The sequence below is a fragment of the Equus caballus genome, chromosome X (assembly GCF_041296265.1).
Source record: "Equus caballus isolate H_3958 breed thoroughbred chromosome X, TB-T2T, whole genome shotgun sequence".
NCBI lineage: Eukaryota > Metazoa > Chordata > Mammalia > Perissodactyla > Equidae > Equus > Equus caballus.
This window is the reverse complement of record NC_091715.1, coordinates 95,490,368-95,508,224: the sequence shown is the minus strand read 5'-3', so window position 1 is coordinate 95,508,224 and position 17,857 is coordinate 95,490,368. Positions and strand designations below refer to the sequence as shown.

At 38.0% G+C, this 17,857-nt stretch overlaps 1 long non-coding RNA gene across 5 annotated transcripts in view; it reads left to right on the top strand.

The window, feature by feature from the left end:
- Positions 1 to 17,857, top strand: part of LOC138921947 (uncharacterized) — a 716,117-nt gene that overhangs the window by 446,473 nt on the left and 251,787 nt on the right. The window lies entirely within an intron of this gene.

Here is a 17,857-nt window from a genome sequence, read left to right as displayed (position 1 = left end):
TCACTAATAAAGCCTGAACTAAATGTCAGATGGGATTTCTTTATTCCTTTTGAGTTTTCATAAGCCCATTTCCTGCACCCCAGAGAGCTGGCAAGAAATTCCTGACTAGAGTTTCTCATTCTCCATCGATTTATTCATGTCCCTCGATGATTGTGCTCTTGTCATAAAATCATACTCATTTTCTGGCTGGGGATCATTAAATACTTGTTTACAAAGTCATTTGTGTTTCTGTATAAACCACATATTCTAGCTCCTAGTAAGTACTAGAGGGGACCAGGTGAGAAATTGCAGAACAGGCGTTCTCATTCATCTGTGATGCTTGACAGCAGCTCCTTAGATACCCAAGTGACTGGGATTTTAGGCAAGTCAGGGCAGGGAAGGGCAGAGCAGGGGTGTTATATTAATACTGCCATTTGATGGCTGAAAAATGGGAGACTAGAAAAGATAAGTGATTTGTCTGAGGTGTACAACTGGTACATTCAAACAAGCATTAAGAAAACATAGGTCCTATTTTTGAGTGTTTTCCATAACTTTATTCTGCCTTTGAATATCTGATGGCAATGTAAATATAGCTTATTTCTACCCCTGATTTCTCAGGCACAGTTCAGGAGTATATTCTATGTAGAAAATACATTTCCCTAGTTTCAGTGACTTCTAAAATATGATGATTGCCTTGCAATAAATAAACCATAGCATAAATTCCACAAATACTGCAACGTGTGAATTTATTAATGAATGATTTAAAGTCCTCTACTAAAAAAGTGATTTTTATGAATATTTCAGTGATCTGGCCGTGACATCTGCTACTCAATTGAGAGTTCAGCTGATATGGCTGCTAAGCTGGGTGTCCCCTCGCTTCCCTAAGCATTCCTAACTACAGCTACACATACTGCCCAATGTTGCTTTTTGTGGTAATAGTTCCATATACCTTGAGCAAGTGATCAGGATGTATAAATTTTGAGAAGATTACAGACCTTCCGATCACATAGCACCTATAATCCCGCAGAGATCAGGGTAATTTCACTAGCACCTCCATGGGCATAATTATATAGTGCCTAAGTGCATAGCTTCCAGAATCAAAGGGACCTGGGTTGGAATCTAGCAGCAACAATTTATTAGCTATCTGACCTTGGGCAAGTTACTCAACCTCTCTTCTTCTTCATTTCCTTGTCTGTGAAATGGGGAAAATACTGGTACAGCCTCAGAGCATTGAGAAGAGAAGTAGCAAATCGATTATTGGAAAGGGCTTAGCAAAATGTGCAGTGCATATTATGTAGTCAGTGTATAAGTGAGAGCTGCTATTGCTGCTGCCACCGCTGCAGCTGTTACTGTTGTTATTAGAGCATCACTGGAAATCCCCCAGAAGCAAATTGGGAAGGAGAAAGGACAGGCAAAGAGTAAGGAACAAGTGATACATCTCCGAGTGTAGTATAAGTAGAAGAGAAGGATGGCTTACTGGCTAATTTCATAAACTTTCCCCCATAATTCTGAACAAAGTAAAGTGCCCTTTCTGGTTGATCAACCACACTTTAACTCTTTTGAACAATCAGGGTTATAAAATGAAAAGCAAAGCATGATTCTGCAAGCATTTTCGCTTTTCTTGTAAAGTATATGCCACATGCCTTGGAGAAATTTAATCAATAGGTGATGATTCGCATATTCCTTAATCATCACAACAGATTTGAGAAAAGCCTTTTGGTATTCAAAAGCTTTTTATTCTTGTTGTAACCATACTCTCTGTCCTGTGGAAAAATAGGTTATGAGATTTCTTAAATGTATGTAACGTGAAAGAGATTTTGTTTGAAACTGAATTTATCAGTTGGGGGGGCAGGGGAAGGGGATGTTTTGGACACTGTAGAATAAGCATTCTCATCCATGGGAAGAATCCCAGTGGACACAGAAGGTCTCAGAGCAAGATGATCATACCACAGAAACTGATGGCCTGTCTGTTCTCCTGAACACCCACAAAATACTCAGAAACATCCATCTGAAAGGTATTTTAACTAATACATTGGCACAGAATGTCACAGACAAAGCATGTAAGTGACAAAGTAATTGTAAATGGATAAGACTGGTATAAACACGTAAAATAGCATGAATACTGGTGTTTACACTAAGCAGCCGATACTCGGGAGCATAGCAGAAGTTGAATAACAGGTCAAAATATATATAATTACAATGCTTTGTCATGGACAGTATCATAACTTAAAAAGAAGCCTTTGACTGCAGAAATACTCTTTGTATGGTATGGAGAGACACTTTTGTTTATTATTTGCCAGAATTCCAAACACCATTGAGTGACTAAAAATAAGAGGTTGAATCCGTTTACTTCTTGGCCTATCAGGTAGGTTTTTTTCTGGCACACAATGAGGAAATAAGCTTCTGTAAGCTTCTGTGAGGTCTTTACCAGGATTCTGTTCCAAGGTCCTGCCAAGAAAGAGGTCTAGTATAGGATCGCTTCCCCTATTCGAGCAGTCCATATTCTTCCAAGTGTTCCTAAGCCTGTTAGGTATGAGGGTGTAGAATTTCAAAATAGCAAAAGCGAGTCACAGGCGGAACTGCAAATGGTCCAGGGTTTTGTCTTCAGAAGCCCGATGTGAGTGGCACACCTAAAGAAGACCAGTGTCCCATGAGAGCACTTGCATTTAACCAAATCATAACAACAAAGGCATAATGACTATTTATTAGTTCACAGTGATAAAAAAATACCACAGTAGTTGAAATACTTGAAGTCTGCATGACCTGCATATTTCCTCTCTTTCGGCACTTAGATGGAGCCCAAGTTATAGTCAGAACATTGCTTGGTGAGAATGGAATCAAAACAAAGGACATTAGATGGAGTGAATTTTTAATGTTATCAAGCTGAGATAGTCACAATAAAATTGATCTTACCGATGGGACTACATTCTTGACTCTGTTGGCAGCAATACTCTGTCCCCATTTTCACACTAGAAATAGCAGTGAATATGAAAAGGTTATTATTAAAGGCCCTTTATCTCCTGGACAATGCTTGTGTGGACTCTGCCAATCTCTGCCTCTCTGAGGCTCCTTTTCCATTTCAGTGACTCCTGATTCTCCCCTACTTTGTGGTTTCCCTCAGATTTGATAATAACTTCCAGCAAATCAGAGTCAGATCCTGTGGGCTTTGCAGTTGTATTAGCCCGAGTCCCAGCAGGAAAGAGCACGCTCCAGATTGTTCACATGGAGAAACATCAGTGGATAAATGGGAGTCACCCAGAAACTAACACCAGTTAGAAGTTGTGGCAGCCACTAATCCTGAAAGGATTACAGCAGCTGAGCAAAAGCAGGTACCCAGGAGGAGACACTGCCAGGCAGGATGTGTAACCACAAAAGACTCTGGAGTACCACTAGCGACAAGATGCTGACGGAAGACGGGCTAGGGAAAGAAGGACTCGGACCTTTTTCTTCTCCTACCCTAACATTTCCTGTTGGTGTCTCCAGTTCACCTAATCTCGTGGAAAGGCAGCTAGCAAGGGAGCATGGGCAGTTCTGTCCACAGGAGTCAGTCTCCCAGGGAGCAGAGCAGGAAACAGAAGGGATGGAGATGGATATTGCTGGTGGCTGTGGAGAGAACAAAAGATAAAAGCAGCACAGGGGCCATTGTACATCTTTCTAGAGACCTTTTGTCTTAGTCCACTCAGGCTTCTATAACAAAGTATCATAGACTGGGTGGCTCACAAATGGTAGAAATTTATTGCTCACAGTTCTTCAGGCTGGAAGTCCAAGATCAGGGTGTCAACATGGTTGGGTTCTGGTGAGCACTCTCTTCTGGGTTGTAGACTGCTGACTTCTTGTTGTATCCTCCTCTGGTGGAAGGGGACAAGGGAGCTTTCTCGGGCCTCTTTTATAAGGACACTCATCCCGTTCGTAAGGAATGCATCCTCATGACCTAATCACCTCCCAAAGGCCCCACCTCCAAATACCGTCACCTTGGGGGTTAGGATTTCCCCATATTTATTTGTGGGGGACACAAACATTCAGACCATAGCACCTTTTGTATTTAACCCTGTCTCACTGTGTCGTGACCTTATGTACTCTAAAAGAAAGTCTTGTTGACCTCATGTCCAAAGTCTTGGCCACAGAGTGTTGACCGGTAGTCCCCCAAGCACTGTAATTGTAGTCTAGAAAAATAAGACTGGTTCATGACTGGGACCACGGGACTGGTGAACATTGGGAGCAAATCTAAAAGCCAAAGCTAAACTCGCTTATTCTCCAATCTGGAACAGAGTCTAGGAGTAGAAGAAGGAAGATGACAGGGAGGAAGAAGATGGGCACGGTGGTGAGAATACATGCGTGTTGGGGATGCATGTGATCCGTGGGCCTGACTCATCATTGCATAGCAAGACACAGTTGTTCATCTTAATCCTGAGGGCACTAGTACTGCTGCCCTCCATACCCAGGAATTCTCAACCAGGCGACAGAAGTGAGAGAGAAAATGATAGTGTTTGTTGGAAAAACAAAACCACTGAGTGATTTCTATGGAGAAAAAAGAGAAACTTTGACTGTGACATTGCTTTCAAATTATTAGTTATCAAGCAAGCCCACCACTACCTATAGCTGAAATATGCAATGATCAAGAAAGGGAAAGTTTACATAAGTAAATAAATTTGTGTGGGTAGGCCAGCAGAAAAAAAACAAAAACTGGAAACAGAGGGCATGATTGAATTGTTTTTGTCAGATAAGGTTTTCCAAAAATATTTATATTCTGATTTGTTTTATCTTCTGTCTTAAAAAATAATGTGTGAATTTTACACTATTACCAAACAAACATAGCTGTGACTTAATGTTTCACTATTTAAATACCTGGTTTCGTGTACTTTTGACAGTTCCATTTGATTCTTTTGGGGCAGTTGACGAAAGAGGGTGCCTGCCCCTTATGATTCCCTGATCTATATTTTGAAAGGGTGATATACTCTGTCAATTGATACAAGAATAATTATGCCACACCTACCATGTGCTTAGCATAGACCTGGGTTCCATATCACAAAATATGGTGTTTGCCTCAAGGAGCTTATGATCTGACTTGCAAGAGAAGACACACACATCTAGCATTAGGGATTATAGAAGACAATGTATAATTAAATACCACAATGTGTGATAATACGCTGTAAGTGCTAGAATATTGGTAAGGGCTGGAATACTTAGGGAAGATGGCATGGATGAAGTGGAACTTGATGTAGACTATAAAACGTGAGTAAGATTTGCGTTGTTGAAGAGGCAGGAAGGGGATTGAACTGCATCTTAGTCATAAACATAAATATTTGGCCAACGTGCCTTTCCTGTTCGATTTTGCTTATGGTGCTTCTACAATGCAAAAATTTAATGTTTATGTATTTAAAATTTTAAATCCTTTGTTTTGCAGTGTATTTTCTTGTTCTTATGCTTAGAAGATCCTTCCATATCTAGAAAGTAATATTAACAAATTTTCCTTTGAAACCTTTATGTTTATGTTTTAACAATTGACTTTTTATCTGTCAGTTTATTTTCATGTATTCTTGTGAGCTCAGAATCTACAGTGTTTTCATATATTAATTTTCTACAAAGGCATTTTTTGTACTAATTCATCATTTCTCAATTGTTTATTATACATTCTTTCTTTACATGTTAAATTCCAATGTATATTAGGTTTTGTTTTAGAGTTAGATTACTTTTACCATTAATCTGTCTTTAGATTCTTACAAGAGTATTACATTTTAAAATTATTTTACATTTATAATAAGCCTCAACATTTTGTTTTTTCAGATAGTTATTTGCTGTCTTTGTCTGATTATTCCCTAGGTAGCCTTGAAATCATTTTATGAATAAACAAAAATTCCCATTGTGATAATTTTTGGATTTTTTTACTTCTACTTTCACTCCTATTTTTTGCTACTTTTAAGTATAATCATGTCATCCTACATATAACTTATAGTCTAGCCAAACTGGATTTTTGTCATGTCTTTGCTTTTCTACTCCAATACATTTACTCATTCTGTTTCCTCGTCTTTACCTATTGAAATTCTACCCATCCTTCAAGGCTCATTTCAACATTGCCTCCTGATCTTGGACAAAGCTTTTTCCTGATCAACTGGAATTAATCACCTTTTGCATTATTTTACAGTTGAGTGTAAGATCTATGAGAGCAGAGGAGGTATCAAGTTAATCTTTGTTTCCCCGGCAACAACTAGCAGAGTGCCTGGGCTACTGACCTTTGGTGAGAAGAACCTTGGGACTCCTTAGATGCTAACATAATGGATGCAGACTTTTGCTGGTATTATTGACAACTGTGGCGTCATTATTATATATGCTAATAGGAACCATGGAAGCAGATGTTCTTAGGAGTTAAGATTTAAAATGTCAGTGGATATGGATGTCGGTGACATGGAAAAGTTTGTCTTCACGGCACTGAGTTTTCCTCATAGAATGTTAATAATTCTCTTACTCTTATGAGTACTTTTTTTTCCGTATGAATCACCCATTTCATAAAACTTTTTAAAAACTTATCCTCAAGTTCTATAAAGAATGAAAAATGAAGATATTGTTCTTTTCTAATTTGATACTATTCACAAGCATGACTCCCAGTTCGTTACTTATACTCTAGTAGGTATTCTCTATCACAGGATCTATTTCCAAATTACAAGAGGTAATATACATTTTAATTGGATCCCTGTTATCTATCTAAAAACTGCAAATGAAATAATTACTTAACATTCTGCCTTCAAGATTTTATCCGTTTTTAATGACTAAATTCTACTTTCACGTTAAAAAAGTTCAGCACTTATCAGCAATTATGAATATAAAAATAAAGTCTAATGATGTAATAAAATACAGTACATAAAAATGGTGCAGAAATATAACTGGTGGTTAATTAAGAGATGATGCCCGCAGTAGTGGATAGTGTCATGCTTTGGCACAAATATTAAGGCGAAGGAAAGTCATTATTTTAAGAGCAGGAAAGCAGTTTATAAACATCATATTTATATTGCAACCTGATTTACAGGAATACTGCCAGATAACAAAGACGAGGGTGGTGACAAAGACAAGAATGGTGTTCTCATGCCCGTCCACTCTGCAATAGGTGCCTTTCTGTCCTTAGGCAAAGTGCCCTACCTTGACTTTAGTTACCTCACTTGTAAAATAGAGAAAACATCTCTGCTTTAATTGCTTCATATGATTTTAATAATTGCAAAATAAAGGAAAAGTTAAGAAGGAATATGACAAATTAAGCTGCACTGGTATTGGTTTGAAGAAGGACAGTTTTAGTCAATGAGAAGACAGTGTATGCTCCACAATAATTTTCGCAACTGCTCTTCAGCATATGTTCAGAGACAGGTATATGACTAGAAGGTTGGGTAAAACAGAGAGCCCGTAAAGTTAGCCATTGCTGAAAAAAACATGAACTCACTAGAGTCTTGTAAAATATATTTCCTAGGTCACTTGTAAGATGGACTCTCCAGGTCATTTCTAAGATTTAAAATCTCTAATTTTGGTAAAAAAGGAATATTTGAAATAATTCTAACAGAGGATTATAAAGGATATAAAATTATATACTATAGAGACATAAGATCAATCCAATAAGGTGAGCAAATCTAGGGCAATTAAAAATGTCATTGAATTGAAGTGACTTTCAAAATCTACTTTGTAATGAATCAAAGGCCAGTTCAGAAGGCCTTTCTATGTGTGTGCTGATATTTTGTTTACATTGCCATTACAAGTGGCAATACTGTGATTTATAGGAAATATATATATTTTTAATCATTCTCTTGGCCAAAATATGTTTTTTATATATATTTGTGTGGTCTTCATCACAGTTCCAGGCTCACAGCTCTCCAAACCTTTGGAATTTCCTGAGCCATAAGAGCAATGGGAGCATCTTTTGTTATAGTATTTGGTCTCTTGTCCTCAGTTCTTGAAATTACCTCAGAGCCCTAATGGTGAAATGGGCCGTCTTGTTATTCCTAACAAGCCCCTTTCCACCACAACTAGGTTTATGTTAATGAAGGTGACTTTTGGAAAAGACCTGAGGATGGGGGCTGGTTGCCATGGGAACCATGAATAGAGGGTTGGAAGTTTCAGTCCCACCTCCTGATTTCCAGGGAGGGGAGAGAGGCTGGAGGTTGAATCAATCACCAATGGCCAATGCTTTAATCAGTCATGCCTCTGTAATGAACCCTCCATAGAAACCCAAAAGGAGGGGATTTGGAGAGCCTCCAGGTTGGTGAGCCAGAACTTTTTTGCATTCCCTGTGCTGGGCCCCAAGCTCCTCAACGACAGAAGCCCGTTTGTTTGGAACCTCGCCCTATGTATCTCTTCATCTGGCTGTTGATTCGTATCCTTTAATATCCTTGGTAATAAATCAGTTATCTAGTGAGTAAATGGGTTTCCTGAATTCTGTGAGCTGTTCTAGCAAATTAATTGAACCCAAGGAGGGGGTTGTGGGAACCTCTGATTTACAGCCAGTCAGAAGTACAATTAACAACCTGGACGTTCGATTGACAAGCTGAGTTGGAGAGAGTTGTTGGAACCTCCATTTTTGTTGGAAAAACTCTTTGTTTTCAGAGCATTTTGGATTTTGGAAATACGGATGAGGGGTAGTGCCCTGTAGTAGCTCCTACCAAGGCTCATTGAAAGGGCAAGTATGATTATCTTGGCCTCATTCGAATCTGAGAAGTTTTGTTTTTGTTTTGTTAACCCTCTTTTTAGCTAAAGGAGAAAGGTGCTGAGTTGACCCGAGGGTCCTTTAGAATATGGAGGGGGTGATTTGGAGTCCTATTGATGGAGCTCAGGGAGGCAGAATTAGAAGGGACTCTTTGTGAGGGGACCTCAGAACTAGGTGAACACCAGCCTGAGAATGCTAGAGATTTAGAGAAAGGCCTTTTCTTCATTTTTGCTTGGAACACACCATGGGTCAGTCTAACACCCGAGTCAAGTGGTCTGAATATGGGACAGTGATATTTTTGTGCCTCCAAATGTGCAGCTTTAAGCAGTGTAGGGAGGCACCATTGCCACAGGTGAGATACCAGCCTCAAGTGGTTTGGACCAGTAGTGCACAAGGACAAAAGACTTAAATTAACATAGAAATTTTCCCCATGGAGAGGTTTTGGGGGGTTTGGGGGGTTGGGGAGGGTAGAAGGCTCCCGAGAATTCCCAGACTTAACTAGAGGAGGACGTGGTCGGGGCTGGACATCTAATAGCAGGTGGGTGAATGTAACAAGCTAGTGAGATTTGAACAGTAATGATACTATGATCTTTATGCAATACAAGTTGGAAAGTCCAGGGGAAATTCTGGTTCTACTTCATTTCAGAGAATCGTGTTTAGACTTAAAATGCAACATTTATACCATCATAAACTAAAGTTTTTTAATTTTATAGTTATTTAGCTGGTATGGGGGCGGGCACGGAACCATGCTGCTACTTGAATGAGACCATTCATTTGGTTAATAATCATTTTAGAAAAAAAATTCTAGGGGCCCAAAGAAAATTTTACACTGGGCCCATACACAGACACACACAGACAGACATACACACACACACGAAACTAACCCACCAAATAAAAAATACTGTCAGGATGAATTCACGTGTGAATCAAGAAGGAAGGATGGATTTGTGTTTGTGCAGTGATTATTATTATTATTATTGAATGTTAGTCGGGTCTTTAAAACTGTTATTCGACTTGTTACTCAATATTCACCCTCTAAAAAATGTTTATCCATGTTAGAATCATCATTGACCCATTTTTCTGTGGCATTTTTACCTCATAGTTAAGTACATTTAAGAGAATAGAAACATTTATAGAGGGAAAGATCAGGGTCATTTCCGTGATATCCTAAATAATACAAATGAATGATAAAAGACACTGATTAAAGTCTTCTAAAAGAAAAGAATAGAATAATTTTTAATTTTTAATATTCAAAAAGTTGTTGAAGCAGTGTAAAATCACTCTGTATGTTCATTTGCACTTATTAGTCAAATGTGAATTAATAATGTATATTTTATTCCCTGTAAAAGGTTTTAATATCAGCAATTAAAATCTTAGAGATATTAAATTCAATTAAAGAACCAAATGTGCTAGTTTTTCCTTTAAGCATTGAAGTCATTTTCAAGTTTTAAGTGTATAAGAAATGTTTTAAAATTGGATGCAACTTTTTATATTAAGAGAACAAGTTAAACCCAAAAAGCATGAAAAGCATTTATATTTTAATTTGAACAACAAAAAAAATGTCAGTGGAAACAACCTTACAAAGATATATCAATTTGCCACCACAGAAGCCAATTGTAATGTCAGGGAAATAAATTGCCGCAATAAGAATTTATTTAGGAAACAGTGGCATCACCTTTAAAAGTTCTATCACATATTCATTGCATGCAATCATTTCTGAAAACTCTAGTCTGTCTGTTCTAATTTGTTTTCGATAAGCCACTAATATTGTCCCTATCATTCCTCTTCAAAGCTCCTTATATTGGTTTTTCTCTTTGTTCCGCAGCATTGCCATTAATAAGGGATTTCAATTGTGTAAAGAAAAGAATGGCTGGAAATTCCGTTGATTCATTGTTAACTAGAGAGCATTGTAGAGTCATTTGAAAGGTATGTAGTATGGTAACAGATTAGAGTCTGAAAAGAAAGAAAGGAAGAAAACAAATGTAAATATTAGTGAACTCATTTTCCCTGTAGGCGTATTGATTTCATTCATCTTACTTGATAGAAGGATGACTAAGCAAAAAATCCAGATCCAAAGGCATCAATTGAACAGGAAAAAGAAGTGTAGTAGCAGAAGGGTGAAATGATGAATGTGACTTCGTTAAAAGAAGAAAAAAGTGCAATCCTTCATGAGGAATTCATCATTTTTCTTCTTGTTCTCAGGCCGCCTTAATAAGCATTTGATAAATGTCTATTTAGCTATAAGAGAAAAATCATGTTTAAAATCTTGGTTCACAGGTCATCTTTCAAATAGTTCATCTTAATAAAAAAAAGCTTTATCAGATTCCTTGTACAATTGTTTAATGTCTTGGCTTTAACTTTCTAATAGTCATAGAGAAACACTAAGAAATTTCATCAGGAGCAATAGCAAATTTATGACTAAATAGTGTATCATATATATTTCCCCAGCAACACTGAGAACAGTTTATATGAAAATTTCACCACAGATATTGGTCTCAGTAGATAGCACATTATTCCAACTGCATAGATGCAGACTTGAGATGAAGCTATTCTCAGAGCGATTCCAGATATTAAAATGTGGGGGTTTGTGAAAATTGTAGAAACTATGGAATGAAGGTTGAGGCTACAAATATTTACAACTGTTAGCGTGTATGCCAGCTGCCATACGTATACATAGGGAAGTTTCAGAAAGAATTGGAAGGGATAAGAGATCAGGCACCGTTTCTCTCATTTCATAGAGAAAGCTAGTCTTTCCATTTATCTCCATTGAGTAGATTGTCCATTCCACATAGTTGTGCTAGAAAGCATTTGTCTAGCAAAATTGTGTTATATTCAGAATGAAAATAAAAGGAAAAACAAAGATTTATTGAGTTTTTTATTGGCCAGATTGGGAAGATAGAATTTATTTGAAAAAAATACATATAAAAGTAGAATATTATGTGCACAAACTACAAGCCCTCAGTCATATCTTAACATTTGTTATGCTGATTGCCATAGTATACATTTAATGTCTTAGCAAATAAGCAATATTTTGTGTGGCTTAATTGAGAAAAAAAAATTAGTATTTGATCTGACCACATCCCTGATAGGTAAGCAATATGAGAGTGAGAAATGAATAATCTATTTATAAAAGCATCTTTATTAGTGGGAAAAGAAACGTAATTTGGATGACATTCCAGACTTAACAGTAGCAACAACTACTCTGTATTTAGTTCTTATTCTGTGGCAGGAAGTTTACAATATTAGCTTATATAATCATTGCAATATGCCAGTGAAGTAAGTATTATTATTAGTCTCATTGGTAGGTCCAATTTACAAATTCTGCTACAGAAGCTCAGAGTGCCTTGCACATGGTTATGTAGCTGGTAAATGGCAAAGTTGGGATTCAGACCCAGATGTTATTCACCTAACTTAGCCTGAAAGAAAGTACCTAAGCTCTTTCCTTAACAATGAAATACTATATAAATCTTGGAGAGTAGGTATAATGCAGGATATTTCACTGATGGAACAGGGAGAGAGCATGAAGACTGCACTGTTTTAAATTTTCCCACTGTTTAAAGGAAATAGAGCAAAAGTGTCAGCCTTCTTATCTGGAAATGTTTATGACAAGTAAAACAGGAAAAATTCCTGGACACGGCTTTGCCATGTAAGCAAACACGCATAACAAGGAAAAATCCATTCTGGGATTGCTGATCATCATAAAATGTTCTGTAAGGGTTGAAAATAGCAAAAACAATGGCTTTTCCAAGATAGATTGAGATGGTCAGAGATGATTTGCTCATTAAGTTACAGAGCCGTCAATTATCGCCAGTGGTTTTTAGCAGCTGGAGATGTTTAGTTTGTGTCATTTAGACATGGCTATTTGTCAATATACTCACAGAGAAACAGAGCTACTCTTGATTGCTGTGCATGATCACTAAGTACAAAAGGCAGTTAATGTTCAAAGAGTGTCATACGTATTCCATCTCATTTAATGGAAACATGGGATTGTTTCCTTTGTATTTCTCATTCAAAATTGCAAACACCAGCTCTCGATATGCATCTGCAGTGTTGCACACTGAATAATTTGCACCAGATAATGTGGATGTTTGACTACTTTATTTAGTCCAATTAGATCTAGTAATTAGTACTGTTGTACACCCTATTTCATATGGAAAACAATCCACTGAGGGGGAGAAAAGCTAAAACATGGGGCTGTTGCTCACCCTTGGATCTCTTGCTAATATTTTTGGTTGAAGAGAGGTTTGGAAAATTCCTTACACATTTAATCTATTATGATAAGCACTTTTAAAATTGGAGTGAGCAAATCTTAGAAAAGCAAAATTGGCCACCTGTGGCTATCTCCTTACCACTACTTCTTAGGTGAATTATGATTTGCTTGCTGGTAAATGAGGACGTCCCAGAATTCCTAGTTCTCACTCAAACAAGTCCATGAGGTAAACATGACCAAATGGCATGATCCAACTTTACTCATGTGCTTATGCCTAAATCTCTTTGTAAAATTTGTAGTGTGTTCATTATAGCATGTCGGAGCTGGGGAGAACCTTTGAGATGACCTAATTATTGAGGAGGAAAATGAGGTCCAGAGAATCTAGTTTGTGACAGAACTAGGAGTAGAACCTCAAATTTCTCTCCTCCGATCCAGAATGTATCCTGTGTTTCACGTCTTCAATTTTATCTGCAGATATGGGAAGCAGATAATGATCTCTTTGCTTTGAAGTACTTATGCATTTATGACATGTGCTCATGAAAAACATTTCCTGAAAAATGTGATTTAAGAGATAACTTCCTTACAGTTAAGTATATAAGCTCATTGCTTGTGCTGAGGAAAGGAAGGCGTGAGGACAATTCGTGTTTCATTATAAGCATTCTTTCTATTGTCATACTCTTCTGTGGTCTAGGGAACACTTCTATATGTCTATTTCATTCTAGTTTGTTTCTTAAACTTAAACTTCAGGTGCTTATCCGTAATTTAGAAAGATTCATTGAAAGAGAAATATTTAATGTTTTTTCTTTTAATCTCTGGAACAAAGAAAATGATCATCAGACAAAAGCCTGAAATATTTACGGAGCATCATGTCCCTTTTTGGAAGGGATTAAGGACTATTAAAAAAGGAGGAAAAAGGGGCCGGCCCGGTGCCTCAGCAGTTAAGTTCACATGTTCTGCTTCGGCGGCCCAGGGTTCGTGGGTTCACATCTTGGTTGTAGATCTACACGCCACTTGTCAAGCCATGCTGTGGCAGGCGTCCCACATATAAAGTACAGGAAGATGGGTGCAGATGTTAGTTCAAGGCTAATCTTCCTCAAAAAAATAAATAAATAAAATAAAAGATAACAAGGAGGAAAAAACCCTTTTGTTTTCTGATATTGGATGATAATACAAAATTAGAGTATATGTTTTGTTTAACCTTATGTCATTTTGTGTATACTTCACAGTATTACTATACACTGTCAAAATATGCCTCAGGATGCCAACCCAATTGAATGTTTCTTTTGTTTGTTTGTTTTTTGGTGAGGAAGATTGGCCCTGAGCTAACATCTGTGCCAATCTTCCTCTATTTTGTATGTGGGATGCCTCCACAGCATGGCTGACGAGTGGAGTAGGTCCACTCCTGGGATCCAAACCCACAAACCTGGGCTGCTGAAGCAGAGTGCACAGAACTTTAACCACTTGGCCACAAGGCAGGCCCCCCCCCCCCCATTGAATGTTTCTTAAAAAGTAAAAACAAGTCATAACTAAGAATATGGATGATTGATGTAGAGAATTTGCTACTTAGAATTTGGCGTTTGGGGTTTTGGTTTTACAGCGTTCTAAATATACACGTTTAAGGCTTTCCTTTTGTTAAAAGCTGTCTTGCTTCGCCCCATCAACACCTTTCCTTTTTATCTTCTTTTCCCCCTCTGCCATTCTCCTTTCTTGGGGCTTCTCTCGGATAGGCTAGTGTTTATGTGTTTCCCTCAGTCAGTCCTATTTGACTCCTTTTACTTCCTTCCTCTGACATTTCCTTCTTGAAGATCCTAGATGCTGTGGTGATTAAGGGCTCTGAATTCACAGGATGGCTAAGATAGATAGGCTTATCACAGATTAGCAGGGAAGCCAGCTATACGTTCTTAGTGCCTCTGAAGTGGAAATGGCTTCATAGTTTGGTAGCCGGAGTCATCCTTTGAAACAGGTACCCTTAATTTTTCTTCAGCTAAATGCAGTACGGCTTTATTGATATGGCTTAAATTTCTTTGATTCAAACCTGAATCAAACCTGACAGAGACACCCCACGGGTTTCTGGATTCAAAGGGGGAAAGGGAATAGGGAGATAGGAATGATTGAGATCTTTAAAGAAGAGTTGGCACATAGACAAAATAGAGCCTCCCTATCAACCAAAAAATGTCCCTCAAGCAGTAAATAGAGGTGAGAGAAATTTCGAGTAAGACGTGTGTCTTTGATGGTCCAGGAAAAGTAGTCTTAATAATGTTACCATTCACTTCGGATCTCTTAGCCTTCTATATGAAGGAATCCAAGGTTAAAGGTGGACTCACTTGATCATTAATAATAGGAATGAGCTTAGTAATACTTGAGTAGACATCTTATTCTGCATCCTCCCAAAGAGGCTGAAGCACTTGACCAACCCACCACTGGACATTCTCAGATAGGGCTCTGGTCTCTTAAAGAAAGATAGCATTGTGCCTTTGTTTCAACACTCAAGTAAAGATGACATTTATGAACACAGTAGATAGTCCAGAAAGGCTTGTGGGTAGCCTTATAAAGCACTCATTTCTTTGCGCCTCATAAATAAAATCCATGTTATCAGAAGCCATTTCTTTTAGACTCTTGTATCCTTCAGAAAATTGTGCCCTAATCTATTAAGGTAAATCATAGATAACCTTTGGGATGAAGATTGGCATTTAAAAGTACTCGTAAACACTGTCCTGCATTGTTCTTTTAGGAGTGAACCCAATAAGGGGCTTATGGAAAATAATAATAATAATTTGATTTATCTCACATTGACTCAGATGCCAACACACACGGAACATAGAGGCCAAGATGTCCTCGTTCCTTTTTTTATATACAGTATTGACTGGCTGTTTATAGACTATGCTTTATGTATCATTTTCTAGGCAATTATATTACTAATCTTACTGTGTTTTATATAGTAGAACTGACCTATTCATAAGCACATTTTCAGGAAAATAAAGACAACTTCCGTGATAGTCACATCTATAGAAGCTTAATTGAAACTATTTAGACCTAATTTGTCTTCAAATTGCCGTGAACTGTATACATCTTCCCACTGTATTGTTATTGACTGGAAATGTAACTCAAATGGCATTCACACCCCTAATTGCCATAATCAACTCCGCTCTTTAACTGTTCACGATAGTTTCTAATTTCTCTTAGAATACTGCTTGCCTTTATTGCAGAAGTGAAACTGAGTGGAAACCATGTAAGTAAATCAATGAAGTGAGTAAAATATATCTCTCTAATATTATATATTCTACAAGTACCTAGAACAGCTTGCTAATTTAGATCTTTCTTTTTTTTTGTCCTTCTCAAAAAGGTCTCTTTTGAGTCATCTTTTCTTCTCTCTCTGGTAAAGAGATTACATGTATCACACAGCATTATTAATTTCTGTATGCCTGCCACTCCAAGTATACTGTGGCATCTAGTTTATTCTCACATTCTGTTCTGGGTATTTATTGATGTACAAAAAATACCCCCAAACTTGATGGTTTATAGTGGCTTGAAACAACAACCTTCTTCTTAATATTATTCATAGTAGTAATAGTTGTTGTAGTAGTAATAATAATAGTTGTTTTATGAATTTGTGGGACAGGAATTTTGCAAGACCTTGGCTGGATGGTTCAACTCTGACCTGCATGGCATAAGTCTGGGCAGCTGGTGCTCGAGGGCTGACTTACAAGATGGCTTCTTCACACAAATATCTGATGTCTTGGTGCTCCTTGGCTTTTCTCTCTTTTGTCAAATGGTGTCTCATTTTTCAGGACTTCTCCACGTGGCTTGGGCTTCTCACAGCAATCAGACTTCTTAGATGGCCGCTGGCTTTCCCCGGAGCAAGTGTTCCCAGAGGCCCAGGCAGAAGTTGCAAGATTTTCTATGACCTAGCTTCAGAAATCCTAAAAGATCACGTCTACATTTAATTGGTAAAGCAGTTTTTAAGCCAGGCTCCATGCAAGAGAAGCAGAGGAATAGACTCTGCCTCTCAATGGGGGGATGGTATAAACATAGGGAGGGAAGGAATTAATGATGGCCATCTTGGAGACAAGCTACCACACATCTACAGCCTTTTGAGGGCAAAATGTCGTGTTACATTCATCTTTGTTTCTTCAATGCCTTGTAGAGTGTTGGGTATATCATTGGGTTCAGTAAATGAATAGTGACTGACTATAGTTCTCACATCTGAGCAGAAGATTCCGTATCCCTCCCAAATAGAGTTACTGAATTTACAATTGCCTGCTAAATATCTCTATCTGGCATCTCTTGCTGGCATTTCAGATTCTGCAGGCCCAAAGTGGAGCTCATAAAAATAGCTTCTCTTCTAGGCTTCCTTAATCTCGCCATTCTCTCCGTCATGATGGCTCAACAGCTAAGAATCCTTGGGTCCACCATCTTTATAGCCTTCCACATTCATCACCTTCTGTTGATTCTACTCTTCTCTCATCTTCTCTCCTTTCCAGTCCTGTGGCTCCCACAGTAGTTCATGCCCTCCTAACTTCTCTTTTTGATTATTGTGATAGACTTCTAATTGTCTTCTTTGTCCCCAGCCCTGACTCATCTAATTCATCCTGTGAATACAGCCAGTTAAAGTTTTGTAATGCGCAGCTCTGATCACGCCATCCTTCAACTCCTTATTGTGGGTGGAATGTAGTTGGTCATGCATGTCCATGCTTTTTTGTGAAAGTCCTATTTGCTGACCAATTGTAAGCGATCACTGAAGTCCTCACCCTTGTTATGTAACAAGTGACCCTTCCACAGGCCCCCCCTAGCAAGCTGTACTCACCGTGTTTTGTAGTGCCAGTTTGCTTCTCTCTGTCTCTTTTTGTCTCTCTGTTTCTCTCTTGGTCTCTGTCTTTCTGTTTCTCTCTGCCTCTTTGTCTCTCCGTCTCTATCTATGTATATGTGTGTCTGTGTGTGTGTAATTCCTTCACTGAATAGAAGAGAGGGACTATACCATGTGTCTCCAG